General features: G+C 43.0%; 1 protein-coding gene and 1 long non-coding RNA gene across 2 annotated transcripts in view; both read right to left on the minus strand.

The window, feature by feature from the left end:
* Positions 1-20,660, minus strand: part of LOC143210551 (uncharacterized) — a 259,814-nt gene that overhangs the window by 225,663 nt on the left and 13,491 nt on the right. The window lies entirely within an intron of this gene.
* LOC143210561 (uncharacterized) overlaps positions 1-20,660 on the minus strand; it is a 50,030-nt gene that overhangs the window by 16,127 nt on the left and 13,243 nt on the right. The window contains exon 1 of the long non-coding RNA XR_013009280.1: positions 1-20,660. This exon is cut by the window's right edge and continues 13,243 nt beyond it. This is a non-coding gene — a long non-coding RNA (uncharacterized LOC143210561).

Consider the following 20,660-nt stretch of genomic DNA (forward strand, 5'->3'; position numbering starts at 1 on the left):
CTTAATCTTCCGATTCCAACGAAGATCGCCCACAGGATCCGACCAACGAAAATCCTCTAATGCCACACAGCAAAACTCTATACATTGTTTCGTAAAAACGACAAGACTGAATTTATTGAAACTTCTTGCAGTTGTTATAACAATAGGTGTTTGAATGAAGAAATTCATTTAATAACTTCTAATGGAATTATTCTTGCAACTTCAATGATTATAATCTGAATGTCTTAATTCAGGATAAAACATTGTTAATGTTCTTCTTAAAACTACTGATTTACATAAGAAAATCCAACCTTACTACCGCTCATATCAACCGATAAATAGAAAAATTACGCCTTTCATACTACTTACGTACCGCTAATAGCCTAGCTGTTTTGACGCGGCCTTAATAATTACAAAAAATAGAATCGTCTATGAAAATATCCCGAGTCCTGCGAAACGCTCCGGGGAATCGATCGCCGCAGCACTTTCATTGCCACTTTTTCGCCGTAACAAGAATGCGTCGCGTGTCGCGTCGACTTTCGCCCGTCGCCCCAGCACTCAACTTACCATGCCGAGGTATCGCATAACTTCGACGTGGCCCCGAACAAGCATTAACGAGGGTAAGCCACGGTAATTGCGCGGCGAACAAATAATCCGCGGCCGGGCGAGCTGCGCAATTATAAACTAACCTCTGGCACGCCGGAGAAATAGTAGCAGTAATTACGTGGCCCGCAGGTGTTCCACGCGTGCCTCTACCACAACAGAGAACGACACTCTAACAAAGAAAAAAAAAAGAGAATGAAAAACTCGGAAAAACACAACGCATCGGGAAGAGAGACTTTTCCGTCCAGCAGCTGCCGCGATCGCGGGGCAAAAAGCGAGTCCGATTTCCGCGCGGAGTATAAAGCTCGTCGCTGCTTTCTCGTCAACTTGCGAACCCCCTTTCACACTTCTATCCAGCTTGCACCCCCTTCCTAACCCCTCGGTCGCTACGGGTAGCCGGGAAAATAAGAAAAATCAGTGGGAATTGCCAGAGAAGCATGGTACAGCTGCGGAACGAGGTTTACGACGCGGCAGCGTTGCGTATTCGTAAAATTTTGAGTAGCAATATCCTCCACGCTCGCCAGAAATCGAAACCCTCCGACCCCGACCCTCCCCCAGGACCATGCGCCACCCCTTTGCACTATAGCGGCTATAGTTGTCCAAAATGACGACTGAAAGAATGATAAAAACGCGTTTGTGGTGCAGTTGTTGCAGTGTACCTCGTTGGATGGTCTTCTTCTTATTACATCATTCATTATTAGTTTCATTGCTGAGTCTCCATCCTTCAGAAAAAAATATTTCGTTCGCAAGAATCCTCTTTCCCTAAAAGAAGCTAACCCGAGGCGAATTCTAGACACAGTATAAACGTCTCTGCGTCATTGCCACCTTTCCGGGACGTGATGGGATTATGCCGGTTGTATTCGCGGAGGTGTGTCATGGGGGTTGGCAGTAACCGTTCGCTGGTATCGGCAATTCTCAGCGGAAGGAAACAGAAACAACGAGCGGCGGTCTCGATATCGGCGCGAGCAGACCAGCGGATCAGGATTTCCTAGCCGTTTAGCGGGAGGTAATCAAACGTAATGATCGCGAGTAGGCGATAAGAAGGAATTGCAAGGGGTTGGACCTGCTTACTCGGGGTGCGTTCGCCAGAGCAAAGCGGAAAGCTATGCGGAGCACGAGCGGTCAAAAGAACACGGCGGAACTTCCGCAAGTCCTCGAAACTCTCCGGGAACACGTTCCACCCCTGGACGGAGGGTTGTGTTGGTCGTTATGCGAACGATATTCAATTTGAATTAAATCTAAACACTGGCTGAACACAAATGTAGCTCGTTACCAAATGTTCATTGTACGAAGCTCGTGAAGTACGCAGTTCGTTGAAACAGTTTCTTCGATCTCGTTTTATTCATCAAACAAATGGGAAAAATGTTTAAAATTGTTTGTGAAATTAAACGTTTTCGGTAGAGCCGTTTTACGTTAAAGTGATATTTGTACTTGGAAGATACGTTTTTCTCATACCTTCACCCATAGCACCGCCCTAGGATACGTCACAGTACTTTTTACATTATTCACATCTTATATGAGTTTATGATTTCGACGCCAGATTCGATCAGTTGTAAAGCGACAGCAAATGTGCAATTAATTAAACATGTATCTTGACGTTTCGATCATAACTTTCGGTTAAAATGTTTTTTCCTTTTCTTGTCGCAGCAAGTAAGTGTATTATTTTTGTTTGATCTTTTTCGGATCTACACGGCTGTGCTATAATATTTTTGACAAATTATAATTTTCTTGCATTATTCCAGACGCAAGAAATGTTCTTTGTGAAAATGATCCACATAGGGATCGAAACGTCAAGATACATGTTTAATTAATTGCACATTTGCTGTCGCTTTACAATTGATCGAACCCCCTGGCGCCGAAATCATAAATTCATATATTTCGATTTCGATCGAGAAACAAATTTCACCTTTATTTACATCTTACTTTGTACATTATTTTCCATTGTTTCATCCATCGCGCCCTCCATTCCCCCTTCTGGGCACGGACCCTTTTCCGTAACTCTGTTATTGTTACCACCTTTCGTTAATACTATTATTAGTCTATGATATTTCCAGCTATGACATGAAAATATAAGATAAATAAAAATGAGTAAACACTTACATACTAAATACGTCTGCAAATATGCCAACAAATAAGTCAACAACTTAAAAGATACTTGAGGCGTGTTTAAGCTCGACCACTGTCGTGCATTGTCGATCGCGACGCAAATCGATCGGTAGATCGACAGGGGGAATCCAGACAGCGACGGTGGTAAAGTAAAATGAGGTTCTAAGGTTCAGCAGGACAGGAGAGAGTCCTTTTCGGCGATGGAATTTTATCGTGTTCTCTGGTGCCGGGTACGGCAAGTCGCTCGAGGACAAGAAGCGATTGAATTTTCCCGGGGAAAGATGTTTGAGATCCCTCGATGCTCGACCTGTGTTCGTATTCATGTACGTGTGCGTCCCGCGATCGTCGATCCGTGAACTGCAGCTTATATTTTTGCGCTTGACGGCCTCTCCATGGTGGAAGCCCTCCGTTTACGCGTGATCCCATTATCCGCGAATCGATTCGCGTTTGTCCCCGGTCCGATGAACTCGACGAACAACGCAAATGTTCGTCTGTTTGTCCGGCGATCGACGCTTTAATCCATTAACGCTCTTCTCTCGATTAATTAACCCCTTCGGATGGCAGATGTACACTGGTCCGTGAATTTTAGTTGTCTTTGTTCATCAGCGAATTTTCTCTGCACGATCGGTGCAATTTTGCAGCTAATTATGGCTGTGGACATTCAATTATTCGCCGAGTTTATTTTCCCTTCTGTTTCATGGACGGGCATCTTGAAATTATGGAACTTGGAGAGATCACGATTAAAGTTTCTGTTTAAATATAAAATATAATGGATTGTTGTAACGTCAAAGAGGATTGTACAGTGGGAGATCAACATCTTCCGATAAAGCAAGGAATCACGGGATCGTTCTGGCGCATGGTTGCCGAGGTGGATCATGTACCGTGCGATAAGAACGGGCATTTAGGCCAGGGAAGTTCAGATCAGGCTCAGTTAGTAAAACGCGAGCAACATTTTCCCGGGGGTCGTTACAGTTTTCGAATTATAGTTGGTCGTACCGTGTGCGAGCTGTAAACTGCAAGTTGCACGGGTGTGGGACGCGCGCGCGCACTCGTGAACCGTACGTGTTTACAGTGCGTGCATAAAAGGGTGATTGCAGAGCTGAAGCGAGCTACGAGAGAGCTATGCGAGAGCAATCCGAAAGCTGTCCGACAGAGAGAGAGAGAGGCCAGGTTTGATCAGTTTATACGAGACTAGCCGTTTTATCTCGCGGCGTTTACACTGCGCGGGGGCCCGCACTGGCCAACGAGCTGTACGGTTTACTTCCCTCCCACTCATTTACACACAAAGACCGTCTTCCCGCGTGAACACCTTGCTGCAAGCCGTGTGTCTGACTCTGATCCCCTTACAACTCGCAAACCAGACTGTTTTTGTACTTGGAAACGATCTGAGCAGAAACAATTTTTCCTCGAGCTCATCCGTTCCGGAGATTTCAAGGTCGTGGATATATTTTTACACGGTACCTCACGTTTTCGCTTCGATATTCTTGTAGAGCGCAAAAATACGAATCCAACGACTACCATGAACATACCATTCCTATCATTCAATCTCGAGATATTCGTGTCTGAAAGGTAACATAATTGATTGTTTCGAACATGAATATATCGAGATTGAATGATCGGAATGGTATGTTCATGGTAGTCGTTGGATTCGTCTTTTCACGCTCTACAAGAATACCGAAGAAAATGCACATGCGCGCGCGCTGCTCTTCAAAAACAATCTCCCTACTCTGATGTACATGGAAAAAAGTGTTTTAGGTACTAACTGACCTCTAAACATTTTCGCAAGAACTCTGGAAGAGATTTCCCGAGCAAAAAGCGTCCGAAAGTTAATGATTGGTTTTTTCCTCCCGAAACGATACGTTCCCGGTGAAACGGTTGACCCGAGGCCGCAGCGATGGGTTCGCGGTGGAATTTATGGCAGCCAGGCGCGGGTTATGCTCGCGGTCTCGGCTGCGACGGCGTTACACCGTCGTTCGCGGCCTCGTAAATTCAAGAACAACCGGCGAACCGGAAGTGAAGATTCCGACGCCGGAAACGTTCGACTGCCGGAGCTTTTTTACGCTCGAAGGCGCTGCTCGTTTCGTCGACGAGCGACACCACGATACATGGGGGAGACACACCGCCTCTCCCTGAAGAATTTCCAGCTTGTCACCTGTTTTATCCGAGGTTCGCGAGTTTCTTTCGGAGAGGATCGCGCGCGATCAATGGCGGCTGTAAATTTTTACTACTGTCGCTCCTTGCAAGCTGGTTTTGTCGACTTCCCGTAAGTCGGTGTGACATAAACTCCCGCAAGCATCCGATACAAGTATATGTCCTAGTTTGTACGATTTAACGATTTAATTCTCACTCATTGGGAAATGCGGATAACTGTGATTAATGCTAAACCCACCACGGGGGGTCAAATGACTTTTTATTTGACAATTATTGGGATTGTAAAGGTGTTTTCATGGGAATCGATTGAATACATTTTTTGACTCGAGTATATACCATATAAATTGAATCTTGTTATTTTTATAAAACTACACACATTAGTCATTTTCGATGGTCGGTAGGTTTAGTGTTAAACCTTGACAACTAGACTGCGGATTTTGTACATTTCTGAGAAAGACCAATCGAAAGAAGTCCTGGATTGATGAAGGGAGAATGCGCAGAGCGTTAAGAAATTCTGTTGGCAAACTTCCGAGAGCTTTCTCATCCCCTACAGGATACGTAACCCCTCCCTCCATTATCCCTTTTCAGGCCCGAATTTAACTAATTGCAGTTCCAATCTCATTTGCGTTTCAAATAAGCGGAACACGAAGGGCGACACGTTATCCTTTCTTCTTCTCCTCGCGCTCATCCGATTTCTTTCCTCCAGAATTACTAGGACCATTCCAGGATTTTTTCCCTTGCAGCAGAAGGTCAAAGTGAAAGGAGACATCTTTCTCTCTCGCTTTCGACACGCGGTCATTTATCTTCGCGGGCCGGAAACTCATTCCAATCATGTCGGGATTCGACGTCCTGCCTCTTATCGACGCGGCAGAATCTTTTTCATTCCAGCTCGTCGACCAGGATATAGATACGTCCCCGACGCTGTCTAGGACGCTTCGACAGCCCCGAGGAATCCGTGTTTCTTGCGATATTCCTGGGACCGTTCCAGACAGCTTCTTGAAATTTATTCGGGATTACGGCGCTTCTTGCGACACCGGTTCCCAGCTCTTATTTTTCCAAGCTTGCAGCCCTGGACCAGGCGTCTCTGATGAATCTACGGACATTCGCGTCGTTGCGGAGGTTTCTGGGAAATATAGAAGCTGGTCCAGTGTCGTCGGATCAAGGAACTTGACTCGAATTATCGAGTTAGTCACAGCAAAGAGTGAGAATCGTTTTCTTCCTAAGTGTCGTCTCTTGTCGTATCTCTACTCGGGTTACCCTTAACACATTATCGAGTGGTGATTATTACATAATTTTGAAATATCTATGGTACGTGGCTAAACACTTTTTAATGGAGCCTTCAATAACAACAGCAATTTTCATTGTGAACTAACAAGTCACTCTCAATAACGTCATCTAACACTTTCACTTCAGATTGTAATGTAAATGAACATTTCTATGCTTTCTTTTGGTACAGTAGAATTATTGAAATTCCGATTAATGTAGGCTTTCAACGACAAGACTTCATCGACATCTAACTTCGTTGGCAATATTCACTCGCCGACATTTCGAGATCACCGACAGTCATTTGCCCGACAATCATTTTCCCGATAGTCATTTCATCGACGAGCATTTCAGCGACAAACGTTTTCGTTGATACCGAGTTTCGCCGACAACAGTTTCAACAACAATTTATAATTGTTGATGTAGATTGTTATTTTCATTCAGCCAGTGATAATGTGTTTACATGCGTGTAATTATCGGTACACAATAATGTATCGTGACATCGATATTTATTTCCTTGCATAGAAAAATAGCAATGCTACTGATATACCAGTAGTTCATGCTTAACAACAACTACTGGAACATCAGTAGCATTGCTATTTTTCTATGCAAGGAAATAAATATAGATGTCCATATAGGTAACTACACGCATGTAAACACACTATCATAACAGGATAAGTAGAGTGAGAGACGAATTTTAATCTGGGGACATTTGTGAGGTTATGAGATAAGTGACGATAGATGGCGCAGAGCGCGTCAGAGGAGGAGTTGCGATCGTCGACCATTGAGGGCGATCTTGTAGAGGCCTGACCGCCGAGGAGTGTGCAAGAGCGCAAGAGAGTGCAAGAGCGTCAAGAGAGTACAAGCGTCAAGGGAAAAGCATTTATACATTTATATACATTTGTTCTTTTAATATATATATATCCACAGTATTTTGGTACAATATTACTGCTTCTCTGTTAATTACAACCACAACATTGAGCTGGTATCCCGAATTGTTCGAAACGCTTCGAACATTCCCCTTCGTATCTTCTGTAATGTAATCAATGATTTTCTACGAATAGCGCTTCACATTCTATATAGGACGGGTCAATAACACAGCAAGACAGTTTCTCTCGCGATGATTCCACAACTCGCACTGCGACGATTCGAGATCTCGGCTGCGTCGAGCCTGGAAATTCGAAATTGGCTGCACGCTAATAATTAAAGAGGTTCCGATGAAATTGCTCGCAGGATCTGTGAACTTCCTAATTAAGTTTTCCACTTCCGGACGGTTCCGTTCGAGAAGAGACCCTCGCTCCGATCGTGGAAAAACTTTTTCGCTCTTCTTCGATCGTCCCGTACAGATACGTCCACGTAATTTCACTGCTCGTGATTTAGCGTTGCCGACCGTGTCGCGGCAATATTTCCGATGATATTGGTCCAAAAGTTGTAATGAAATCTACATCGATTACGGAGGAAGCACAAAACATAACATAATACGAAATATAAATTTTTCTTATTGCAGTTTTAATAACTTCGACTGCCAATCCAAGCGCAATCTTGAAAACTCCTCAATATTGTAAGATGTTGTAAGAATGATGTAAGTGTGCATGTCATATGACCGAGTGCGAGTTTAATGTTTAAGTGTTATATATGTTTTTATCGATTTACGTGTCATATATGTTTTTATTGATTTGCATGTTGCGTTAATGTTTTGTTAACAAATGTAGGTTTTACGTTGTGATTTTGTTAAAATAACATAGACAGTCCCTTGCGAGCGATTGACGAAGCATCACGTCGTGTCGAAATATATTTACGAATTCCGTGTCAAGCCTCGTTATAATTTATATTATAATATCAATAAAAAATTACAAGTTCCAATTAAACTCGATACAGTATATTTGTATAAAAATTCGTTTTCCAAGACAAACAATTGTTTTCCCGTTTCTGGGAACCACGACACTGCGGGGGGACGAACGATCTCTTATTTTTACCTTTCGAAAAAATCACAGTAACGCAAAGCGTAAAGGAAATGCCAAAGTAACGCGACTATCAATTGCACGATTAATCTGAATTGAATTTGAACCGCGGATCGTCGACACATTCCCTGGACGTAATAAACGATTCCCAAAATCAAATCGAATTCCCATGGCATACCACTGTACGTGCACATATATTCTGAAAAATATGTGTTAAAGGGTTAATGCTCGCAGCAGCGTTCAAAACGAGCAAGCGAGCGCGAGGTAAATTGGATTCGCGTTCGCCCGAACGGAATCTTTGTTACATCGATTTCATTTGTCCGCGGCCAGTCAACATGATTGTCCATTTGTTCCTCCGGCCGTATACCGTACGCTGTATACATATACCGAATATCGGTATCGATTATGGGGCTTGCGGGGGTTGAGAACCCTCGAGGGGATGCCAGAAGCTGCAGCCGAGCCAGAAGCCACGGCCACTGGTTGAATGTTGTTCTCGCGGAGCAATGTTTGTTCGGTTGGTCGGTTGTTCGGTCGTTCGTTCGTTCGGTTGCGGTCGAGAAAGTTTCGGGAACCCGGAAGAAAGAGGAACGACGCCCCGGAAAAACCGAGCCACCCACACCACAGGATCCCAGGGAACAAAACATCACTGACGCGGTGTTCGTCGAAACGATTCCTCATGAATTAATACTGTTTTCCGTCGACGCGGGACATCGATCGCCAGAAATCTCTTGAAACTGCGTCGGTACTCCTGTTCGAACTTTCGGGATGTTTGGGTAACTGGTATTTATACATTTTTAAAAATATTTTTGAAGGTACTTCTTGTAGACACGTTGTCAATATTTATTGCAGACTAGAGGGGAGTTGTTGCTCGCTCGCTTCGCGAGCTTTGCGGGTAGGTCTGTTGTAGCTCACTCGCTTTTCGAGCTCGCGAGAGGGTTAGTGGTACGCATTTTATTTTAACAGACGTCGATAATGTAAATTTCTATTGAAATATTGATTAACATCTGCGACGTTCTATTGAAATATTGATTAAAAGCTACGACGTCCATTTTTTTTGTTGTATTGAAATATGATTCTAAAAGCACTTTTAGTTTTTCCCGAATTTTCATGTTTCCGAGCAACTTTTCTAACTTTTTAAAATCTAAAAACCTGATTCGGACTACAACGAACATTTAAAACGAAAATTAGCCAAATCGGTCCAGCCGTTCTCCCGTGATGTCGTGACCAACGAACAGCATTTAATAATGATGAAAATCACAGTTACGGAGCGGAAATTATGAAAATCACAGTTACAGGAGAGAAATGGTGAAAATCACAGTTACAGAACAGAAATTCCCCATGAATTAATACTGTTTTCCGTCGACACCGGCATCGATCGCCAGAAATCTCTTGAAACTGCGTCGGTACTCTTGATCGAACAATTTTCCGGATTTTTGGGCAACTGGTATTTATAAATTGTTTGAAACATTTTTTAAGGTACTTCTTGTAGACACGTTGTCAACATTTATTGCAGAAAATTAAGAAAATCACAGTTACAGAGCGAAATTAATGAAAATAATATCGCTGCGCATACATAGAAGATGGCTTCAGGCTTTGGCAAGGATCGACCTATGATTAGGGTACCACGGGGTAGATAAAGGACCGCGCGCATAATCGCACATTCTGATATGCTGGTTGCTTGGGGTCCCTGAAGTGTGCCAGGGCAGTGCAGCAGGTGTCGTCACAGGAGAGGTTCAGGGACGTAGTCGGCTGGATTTCAGTGTGGGAGGTCGCAGCAACGCTAAAACCTAATGGACCAGGCTCCTTTGAAGGCAGACAGCGGCCGCTTAGCCCCGATTCTCTCCAGAGACATTCCTGCCGAAGGAGTGCATCGGGGCGTTCGTAAAAAGATTAGCTGGCCGACGAGAGGCGCGCCGGTAACAATTAACGTTCGACATGACGAGCGTCGTTGAAGAGAGAATTAAAGAGAATCCAAGAGAGTTGAAGAGAAACGAGAAAAGGAACTTTGCTGGGAATTTAATTTTGTTCGACGAGAGTTGGGCAATTAGCTTAACAACAAATGCAACTGTGCGTGTCCATTTTTTGGGAGACGTTGCCAAAATGCTGGAAAAAATTCATATTCGTGTTGGTAAATTAATCTGGACCTTGAATTTCAAGGTTAAGAGGTCAACAACTTTTTTGTCTCGACCACGTTTAATCTTGTCCGGGTATTTTTTGAGTTTGAGCGCGTTCGAACAGTGACGCGGGTCGCGTTGTTTCTTCTGTCGCTTCGCACAGGCTTCACTCGCTCTCGCGAATCCTCTTTCGAGGCAGTACAGTATTAGGAAATCCGTTTAAATAGAAATCTGTGGCGGAATCCGTGCAGCACGCGCGCCGAGAAAGAGCCGTTGCGTTTCCGAGGGAATTTAATTCACCGCGATGGCGACCTCGCGACGATCCTTTTGCTACGACAACGAAGAAGACGCGATTTCCGGAAACGAGATCTCGAGGGGACAGAGGAAAGAGAGTCGTCAGTTAAAACACCGGAGTCAGAGAGACCGTGGTTCAATTTTCTACTCCATCCTGAAACAATTAAAGTTATTAACCCACTTGCGCGTCGAAGCAGACTCGTCATCAAGATTTCGAAGAAAACCTACTCGATACGTAATTTCCCTGAAACCTAAACAAAATTCCAATTTGTTGTAATACAGCCACCGAAGACTAGATACGCGAAATAAGTCTTATTAATTATTTATTAGAATGAATTGACGTACGCTTCCGCTGGAAATGATACATGAAATCGCCGCGCGCCGAGTCAAATGGATAGGAAAGAACGAAGCCACTAAATGATACGCCATTAATAAATTCAATTTTCCGGTCGACTATTTGCATTCCCAGCAGCGCGGAAACCAAATTGGTAATTAATCCATTAACGTAACCGGTTGTTTTGCGACAGTTACAGGCACTGATCCGGCAGCAAGAATAATTCAGTCTGAATAATGGAATATTGACAAGCAGCGTTCTAGTTTATATTAACAAATATCGGTATCGCGGGCCAATGTTATTTCACCTGAACTAACTAGGAAGTTCCGCACATTGTGCTGCGGATCTTGCTTTATCAAATAAAGTCTGAAATTTTCCATTCCGTGCAGTCATTTCGAATTTGTAATCGCTGAAAATCATAAAGGTTTGATCTCGCCTCTCGAAGTGCATACTCGGAACTTCGTATTTTTCGTAACTTTCCATTAACGGAGTTGCAACAAAAAGTTGTGTGCTCATGCGACCGTACGATCTGTAGAACGATGTTAAAACGTGAAATTCGGTGAATGTTGAACAGCTGGTAAAAAGAAACTGCAAAAAAGTATCAGGTCGTTAAGTATGAAACTTGACGAATGTGTTTGAAATGCGTGTTTTAATTGTAAAGTTTTAATTGTCAAGTTTTATTTGTTAATGACGTGATAGAACGGGAACAAAGTCGCAAGAATATGGCGAGAGGATAACATTAAACCCTTGTTCATCATAGCAACTGCAAGTGTGGCTACGAAATGAAGGACCTAGACCATGTCTTGTTTCAACGCACATAGAACTAGACTAATTGATGACTTACGCAGGATGGGGATCTTTTTCTGCCCCTCAGGGTCGATATGTTTCTTGCCAGACCCAACATTCGGCCGTGTTTGCGTATTTTTTACTTTCTTGAAAGAACGCAAATGTCGTTCAAACTGTATTCTGTAACACAATGTAAATTACGTCCAGCTGAATTGGCCCACTGAGAGGTCTGAGTAAGCTTAATCGCTTGCCCTGCGATTTATTTTACGGTTTCAGTGATTATATATCTTATATATCTATTGTATGCTTATAGAATATTATTGACATACATCTTAATTAGAATCTGTTCACAGAATCTCCATCGCGAGTCGGACAAGATATTGTAAGGCAAGGAGTTAAATAAAAAAAAAAGCATTAAACCCTCTCGGAACATTTCGGATGATCAAACTCGTCGTTGCCATCGTTCGAGTAACATTCTGTTGGGAACGACGGGCTGGCGAACGTCGGTTTTGCAAAGTAGCCTGGTCCGTAGGTTAGGTTATCGAAGAATATGGTGGGCTGGTCGCTCGGATAGGGTTCCCGGAGGCTCTTTGTTAAAAGTTCGCGTAGCGTATCGATGCCGGGTAGCTAGGAACCAGCGAGGCAAGCTCGCGGGACCATGAAGCGCGACAGGTCGATAAATCAGGGTGAAAGGAGTCGTAGACGGGGAAGAAGAAGAAGAAGAAGAAGAAGAAGCTAGATGGTGGAGAGAATGATAGAGGAGGAGGAAAGATGAGAATGGGAGGAGAAGAGTTGGCGAACTGTCCTTCGTGTAAATAGACGACTGCTGGCTTAGCACCGGGTCCGGGGGACCTTCTCGGGAATTTATCAACGAGCAGAGTCCCTTGGCCTCTTCATCCTCGCATTTTCATCTTTCTCGCATCTCTCCTAGCCGGACGGTTCATCCAATCCGCGAGACGAGTGAGAAATAGTCCGGGATAAGTCCGAGAACTGCTTCCGACTTGATCACTAACGGTGTGACTGATAGCAGGGGAGATTGATAGCTAGGGTGCTTTATCCGGCGTACTGATACACGAGCCGATCTCGTTTAATTCACTTCGATTCACCATCAATCCCCTCAACGCTAGGTCCACGGAGAGACTCTACTTTAAATACTCCACTATAAATATAGTATTTACACACGTCCGGGTCGTATAAACATTGATCGAATTAAATTCGTATAATCTTAACAGTGATTGTCGAGAAGTCGAACTGCGTTTCGCGAAGTAATAATGGCCAACAGGATTATTTTAAGTACCAGAGAAACCAACAGGTATGAAGTATCAAATACCAAGATCATAAATTATAGCTTGACCCTCATACGTTCCCCAGAAACAGTTGCATATAGAAGTCTAAAATTAATTTTCTAAGAAAGGAGAACATTTATATCGAATAGCTTTACATTGACGTAATCAATGTAAAATTAATAACATACATATTTATTAGATTGTGTTCAGAATCTTTATCAGGAGTCAGACACGATATTGTAGGGGAAGGTCTTCCTGAGAAGAATTCGGAAAGATCGTCTAATCCTCGACTCGGAAATTCTTTGCAGTTCCATCTGTTTCTATCTCGGATTTTGATTTCGAACGTGTCCAAGAAGACGGTCCACGCACACACAATTCAACCAGCCTTTAAATTCCTCGGAGTTCCTCGGCGCTGTTTTTCTTGTTTTCCATTTCCCTGGCACGTGATACAGTTCGACGTTACGAGGCTGGCGAAACAGTTTGCCTGGTCTCGGCGCGAAGTTACGACGCGACCTAACTGCGAGCTAACTGGAAATTATGTCGCGTCGGAGCGCAGTAATATCGCTCGGGCAAGAGAGAAGCATTTTCGTCGGGTCGAAGGCGCGAACGAAGCTTTGCAAGCCGGAAACGACGCGGTGGCGGCTAGCTTCCTCCGCGGGACTTTGCTCTATTCCTCCCTTGGAACTTCGGGATAATCCAACGAGTCCTTTGTAATGGATCGGAAAAGGAACTTTTCCCTGTCCACGACCCCCTGTTCACGCTCAAACTCGATTCCGCGGTGTTGATCCCTGCTCGGCACCCGCAACTTTACCGCCCCAGGTCCACGGACCCTCTCTTTATCCTGGGTGCGATTTTACATATTGTTCGGGGTTCAAACTGTGGAATTTTCTGTGGAATACAAAAAGGAAAGCAATTTTTGCCATCGAAGAGCCTTGTTTGTAATATACTACGTTTGTTCTCATAACTTCGGGTCTTGGAAAATGTCGCTTAATAACAGTTGAAGAAGCGACTAACACAATCAAACAAAAAAAGGTCTTGGAAAATGAATATCTGCTAAGAAGATAAATGTCTTGATAGTCGGTCCGTTAATGCCACTAAAATTAACAGAACATAAAGACTGAAATATATTGTTTAATTTGTGAAAAATTCAATAGAGTGTGTAAAGCAGAAGCAAAGTTACAGATTTTTTATCGTCGTCAGGTTGTTTATGCATTTATAGCAAAATTGAGTATAGGGAATTCGAAATTGTTGAACAATTTCAAAAATTGAAGATGTCAATATGGAATTTCTCCTCTATTAAGATTATTACGGGAGGAAGTAACGTTCAATTTAGTTTCTATGTCTCGCAATCGGTGTAGACAATTTTTATTTTGCATAAAGATCCGCAGTCTAGATATTACCTCGTAGATTTTTTTAAAAGTTAGTTCTTCGGTTCTTCAAGGGTGTCCACTGAATTTTCGACTCTAGATCACGTTTATTTTTCCATAGCTCGGGTATCGAGGACTGAAACAAGAGGATAGAGGGACGGTTTGGTGTTTCGCAAACGGAGGAGGCAGAAATTCAGTCGCACGGTTTGCAAAAGAACATCTCGATGGGTTTTTTTCCCCGGCGATCACGGTTGCAGAGCACGCGATCCGATCGATCATATCGCGGTCATTGAAACAACAGGCCTGTCTCCGGCTCGGACGCAGCGAGGGTTGTAATTGGCCGGGGGCTTTGTCCGAGGATCGATCCCCCGATGTTTCCGGTTTGCCGGCCGGGCGAGTGAGCGAGTAGGCGACTACGACCAAGTTTTTATCAATTTCTTCATCGTCGAAGATTGGCTAGAAAGTTTGGCAATAACGGTAGTCGATGGGGCGTCTTTGGCTCGGCGCGCGGCCCGAAGCTCTGTGTGTTTCTCCATCGTCTCCGAGAAATATAGACTGTCCGCGCGCAGAGACTCTAGGAATAGCTTAGGTTCTCACGCTTCTATTCGGCGCCGGGAGCTTCGCTCCAAAGAATTCGTTCTGGACAGCGCTGATCCTCGTCCGGAACCAGAGATTAACGGGCTACCTAGATCCCCCGGAATTCTCGATCCGATCGTTCCCGGCGATTTTTAACCGCGCGAACACCGGCTGACGATTTCGGAAATTGTGCATTACTCGTTTAACCGGCTCAGCGGTGAATGTATATCGATCGGAAGATCTACAGGATCCATTAGAAGTGGACGAGATTGCGGTTTCAAATACTCAATTATCAAAAAGTAGTTATTGCACAAAAATCCGAAAAGTAAACGTGTTCTACAAGCGGACGCACAGCGGGCCAAACGGCAATTCTAGCGACAAATAATTCAAATTAATCAATCGAATGGGGGTAAACCGCTTGTGTCTTTGATTTTTTAAATTACAGAAGAATTGTAAAATTACGATCGCCAACAGATTGCAAAAAAGAAGACAGATTGAAACGAGCGCCTGCGATGAACACGTCGGTGGTTAACTCCTGGTTAATCTCGTGCCCAATTTTGTTAATAAATCCGTTTTCCCTGACGGTTCCTTACATAATTAACATATAAATTGATATTTTCGATCACAAAAACTAAAAGATTTATTTATTATTTTGTAATACTTTTATAGAAGAAATTGAGAATGACAATTTCATTTTTCAGCATGATAACGCCTCAATTCATGCATCAAGACAAACAAAGGTGTGGTTAGACAACAAAAATATGAGGATTTTGAGATGGCCAGCTTGTTCGCCAGATTTAAACCCAATTGAGAATCTTTGTAAACAATACAACTCTGTTTCTCTGAGTTATGGAATGCGATGAACGAAGCGTGGACATCCATCGAAGCAGAAACTCTTCGTGCTTTGATTTTATCATTGCCTAATCGAATTTTCGACGTTATTCGAAGAAATGCCAATTGTACTAATTGTAAGTATTAATTTGTAAATATAGAAGAAATTTTCGCTAATCTTGATGCTATCTACTTAGAAAACGTGTGGCTTTATGGAAATTTCGCAGTTCTTTTTTTGTTAAACTATATAACTGCGTTTCTCTGTAAATAAATAATATATCTATGAATGTAATCTTGTAAATGGTTTCTTTTATTAATCCTAAAATGCTATCGTGCATCAGCTTCTTATTACTGTTACGAGCCAGGGCCGCGAGTAGCACGAGTGGCCGGCGAAGGGTTATAAACCCAGGAATATGGTATCAATTTGTTAGTTAAGGTACGCGGACGAACCCAATGTGAAATTGGGGAGCCGCTAGGAATGTAGACAGTGAGGACGAACCTGACGCGAAGTCAGGGAGCCTCTAGGAATGGAATCAGACGCAGACGAACCTGATGCGAAATCAGGGAGCTGCTGGGAAGGTGAAACTTCGTGAACGAACCCAATGCGAAATTGGGGAGTCACTAGGAAATTACGCGCAGACGAACCCGATGCGAAACCGGGGAGCTGCTAGGTAGGAAAAATCTCTATTTGGATGATTGGTAAGGCGCGAACGAACCTGATGCGAAATCAAGGAGTCGCTAGGATAGTTAGTAGGCCTCGTAACAAATATAATCTAATTGATACAACCCGAGCGGTAAGGTTGTATCGTGTGGGCACGTTCAATTACTATATAAGGATTTTGGACGATAATTATAGGTTCAATGAATTTGCTCTAATTACCAATAACACAAATATATTCTACTCATAAAATTCTGTAATACAAGTGTGTATGTGTCGTGATTGGAAATGAGAGTAAAAGATATAAAATGTGAAAGAAAGAATTTACCTAAACTACGGTGCTCGGTTTTCACGCACTGGCAATGCGGGGGACTCGGAAACAACTTGAATACTGACTAATAGACTATAAACCGAACAAACGGAATCTATAATGTTAGACTTTGATCCGAAAGGGACTTTAGCCCGATCTCGTTAGAAGTTAACTTTCCGAAATGCAGCACGACGTGACGCGATACGTGTCTACTGCAGTACTAACCCGCGAGGAGTAAGAATCTGAGGGTTTATATACCCCTACAGTGAATAGAATACTTTGTTCATAATCTAATCGCGCTTAGAGATTAGGGCTTAGGGCCAGACTCTCATTTTTGTCACTTCTAATGAAATCGGAGCCAGAGCTCGGTCCTAAATCAAAGGGTTCAACTATGATATGAAAGGTTATCTAGGACGCTACCCGCCAGAGACGATCTGGAAGAGATTCCTGTGAGAAAACGAACGGAATATATTCTCTATCCGTAACATTACTATGACATAATTATAGGATTCCACCAAAAAATCAGGTGGCTTTATGGTAATTTCGGGCAGTGCAGGTAGTCACCGAGGACATTTAATTTTCGCATTACTCGTCGGTAGAATTGCCGTTTGGCCCACTGTGCGACGACTCGAGTGAATTCTGCGGCAGATTTGGCAGCGGCAGGCGATAATACGATGATAAGGCGATGATAACTTGTCAATGAAACGTCCGCGGAGGTGTCCCGAGACGAGTGGGCTGCGAGTAGGATTCGTTAGGAGTTAGGCGAGGGACGAAACGACCTCAAAACAATCGCCCGGGGCGGCTTTTGTTCTTGCCTTGGCCAAATGTCAAATTCAAGTGTCCGAGAGGGATGGACAGAGAAAGAGAGACACCGCACGGAAGCGGATAGAGATAATGTCGTCCGAGAGATAGAAGAGGAAGACAGAGGAGGAAGTGGACAGAGAGAGAATAAACGATTCTCTCGGAAGCAAGACAGAGAGAGAGAGAGAGAGGGGGGGGACAGGGAGAAAGGAACGCTACCAAGGACTATGCGACGTCGACACGCTCGGCATCGCAGAGGTCGAGGGATCGATATGTGGCTCTCGCCCGTAAATATAGAGGCTCCTAACAAAAGCAGGCCGAACGAGTGTTTTCTTCGCGACACACCGATGACCCTCTTTCAGCCATGTCTTGCCACCACGACGATCAAGCTTGTCGATTTATCTCGAAACCAGTCTAATGCCTCGTTTCTATCTGAATCGCTGTAACGAGCCCCGCCGTTTTTGCAGCGCGCTCTTTCGAGCGATGCTTCACGTCCACGTGAATCGTTCTAGCTGGGTTGATAATAATTTTTGAAAAAATTCTTACAGTGGCAAGCTCTGGAAAGTCGAAGTCGAACATTCACAGAGATGACTTAACACGTTATTTGAGCGGGAGACGCTTAAAGCGCGTTGTACAGTAAGAATTAGGCACTAGTCGTTATTAGACATGTAGTAGGTAAGTCACAATTGAGGCGTTTAGTATCAAAAAACCAGCTCAATCCATTTTTATAAATGTCACAGGAGAGACAAAAAACATTTCACGATCTGACCATTTAATTTTTCCAAAAAAATTGATTTTCGTTTCGACAACCTCTGGTGTACCATTCCAAATCTTCTTTCTTTTTTAAATTAGCAGTACTGTCTAAATAAAAATAATTTGGATCGAGCTGGTTTTGAAAAAATGGGGTTTTTTCTTTCAATTAAATTCATATGGTATGTCAATTTTATGCCACGTATTAGCCTGTAAAATCGAAAGTGTGAGTTGATTAATTTATTGATTGACAATTTATTGATATTTCTGAGTATTCAGTCATAATAAAGAAAATACACAAATAAATTGACAAAAATTATAGGACTTTCTTTAAAAAATTACTAATATACTACTGATGGTAGGTAATGGAAGCATGGATTGAGCTGGGTTTGAAATGAAAAAAAAGGTCGAGTTACAAATCGCTTTGTAGCGTGATAGTATCGACCAAAAACTATCAAATTACGAAAAAATAAACTTGAAAATTCATGGACTGAGCGGTTTTGACACCAAACGCCTCAATTATATTATTACTCGTTTCGCGACTGTAAGCACGAACCTGAAAAAATCGCCCGCTTTACGGGATGGATTGATGAAAAAACCGGCTGATAACAATGTGTTGATTGTTGTGTTGAAAGCGTCGAGATAGGAGATTGAATATATTTTTTAATACTGGATGTATATTCGAATAGCACAGCGGAATGAAATGAACGTTGTTCAGGTGTGAGTAAATAATTTGTGCATATAACAAAACATAATGGAGCTTTATGTGAACCGTGCGAGAGCTGTGACTTGTTCGGACTGACTGAACTAGAATATTTCCCTAGATTATTATAATTACGATTAATAAAACTCGGATCAAAAGACCTTTCCCTCTTTGCTCGTGCATTTAAGTGTATCCTCCAACGCTCCCCAATCAGGTAGCACAGCCAGGCTCGAGTGTCAGCCGGAATTGAGTGATAAAAGTCAGCCACAGGTCGACCCTGGTCACGTAGTGCAGATCAAGGATAGGGTAGACCGGCGTTCGGCAGTAGATACAGACCGCTATATGTCAGACCCGTGTAACTGGCACCAGTCTGCCATTCGTCCGACAGCCAAGTGGGGGCTACTAGTCAATCCAGCCAAGGAAACTTTTAGAGGAAGCGATAGATTTGCCAAACATTTCAATAAAATTATATACAACGGAACTTTATGGCAAATCAAAATTTGTTTAATGGGAGGAATATAGAAGGTTCGAGGACAAGAAACTTGGAACAATCGTGGCCAGGGTGTTGATCACGGGATTGCGGAATTTTTGCAAAATCTTCGAGAACGCGACGCGATAGGACGTGACTCCATTGGCTGGAAATTTCCGAGGGCAAGAAAATTCAAGGATGTTCGGAAAAGCGCGAGGCGCATCGAGCTTTCCACAGGCGCATTCAAGCTCGCCGTATCGTTTCATGAAAATATACCGAGCGCGCGGGCATCTTGGAATGGATATTGTGGCTCGCGGTATACACCCGCCGACGAATAGAAGCTGAAGAAAGCTAGAGAACAGAACTACTTACAATACCGTGTCTTACAAGACCCTCGGCGATGTTTTCACCTGATCTGCCATTGGCTTCTTGGAAAATGGGAGTTCGAGGCTCTCGTTGACCCTTTCACTTAACTAGTTATGTTCAAAATTGTTTAAAAGTTGCTGCTGTTCAAAATGATTACAAGATTAATAGCAAAACAGATTGATTTCGTTTAGAATCCGAGAAAATTAATGAACGCAACCATTTTAACCGTCTCTTGTGCAGTTCATATTTGTTGTAGTGGTCTGCCATTGGCTTCTTGGGGAAGAAATAACTAGCAGTTGGATTAAAAATCTGGTCGCCATTGTTGTATAGAAGTCGCTGCTGTTCATCAGTGAGTTTAGACATTTCCTCTGGATTGCAAGCAAAATGATTATAAGATTAAAAGCAACACAGATCGATGATCTTTCGTTTAGAATCAGAGAAAATTATTATAATTTTAACCGTCTCTCTTGTGCAGTTCACGTTTGTTGTAATTTCTTAAATAATATTCAGAAATTTAGTATGAAGCCAGTATATTAAAATGCAGGTTCGAGAGGGAATGATTCCACGTCCCATACTACTCTCTCCGTCCTCGCACGCGAGATACCCGAATTTCGTGGTTCATTTAGCTACCCTGGACGTTCCGCTATCAGGATGCTGATGTTTATGCAAATTTATATTTTTATGGCGGACTTAGACAAAATGAAATTAACTAAATTTCCATTCTCTTACCCGAGGACTTCGGAACGATGAAAATAAAATACTGTGCCGTGCTATAATCCTTGGAACTCTTTGAAAATTAAATAAATACACTATCAAATTCGCAATAAAAATTCTTGAAGAGAGAAGAAACTTTTTACGCGGTCATCAGACTAATATAATAAGACTCTCCATGTAAGGTTTCAAATTAGCCAGACACACCTCCTCGAAAATTTGAAAGAACTGCAGAAGAAAT

Source organism: Lasioglossum baleicum, chromosome 7 (genome assembly GCF_051020765.1).
Source record: "Lasioglossum baleicum chromosome 7, iyLasBale1, whole genome shotgun sequence".
Lineage (NCBI taxonomy): Eukaryota > Metazoa > Arthropoda > Insecta > Hymenoptera > Halictidae > Lasioglossum > Lasioglossum baleicum.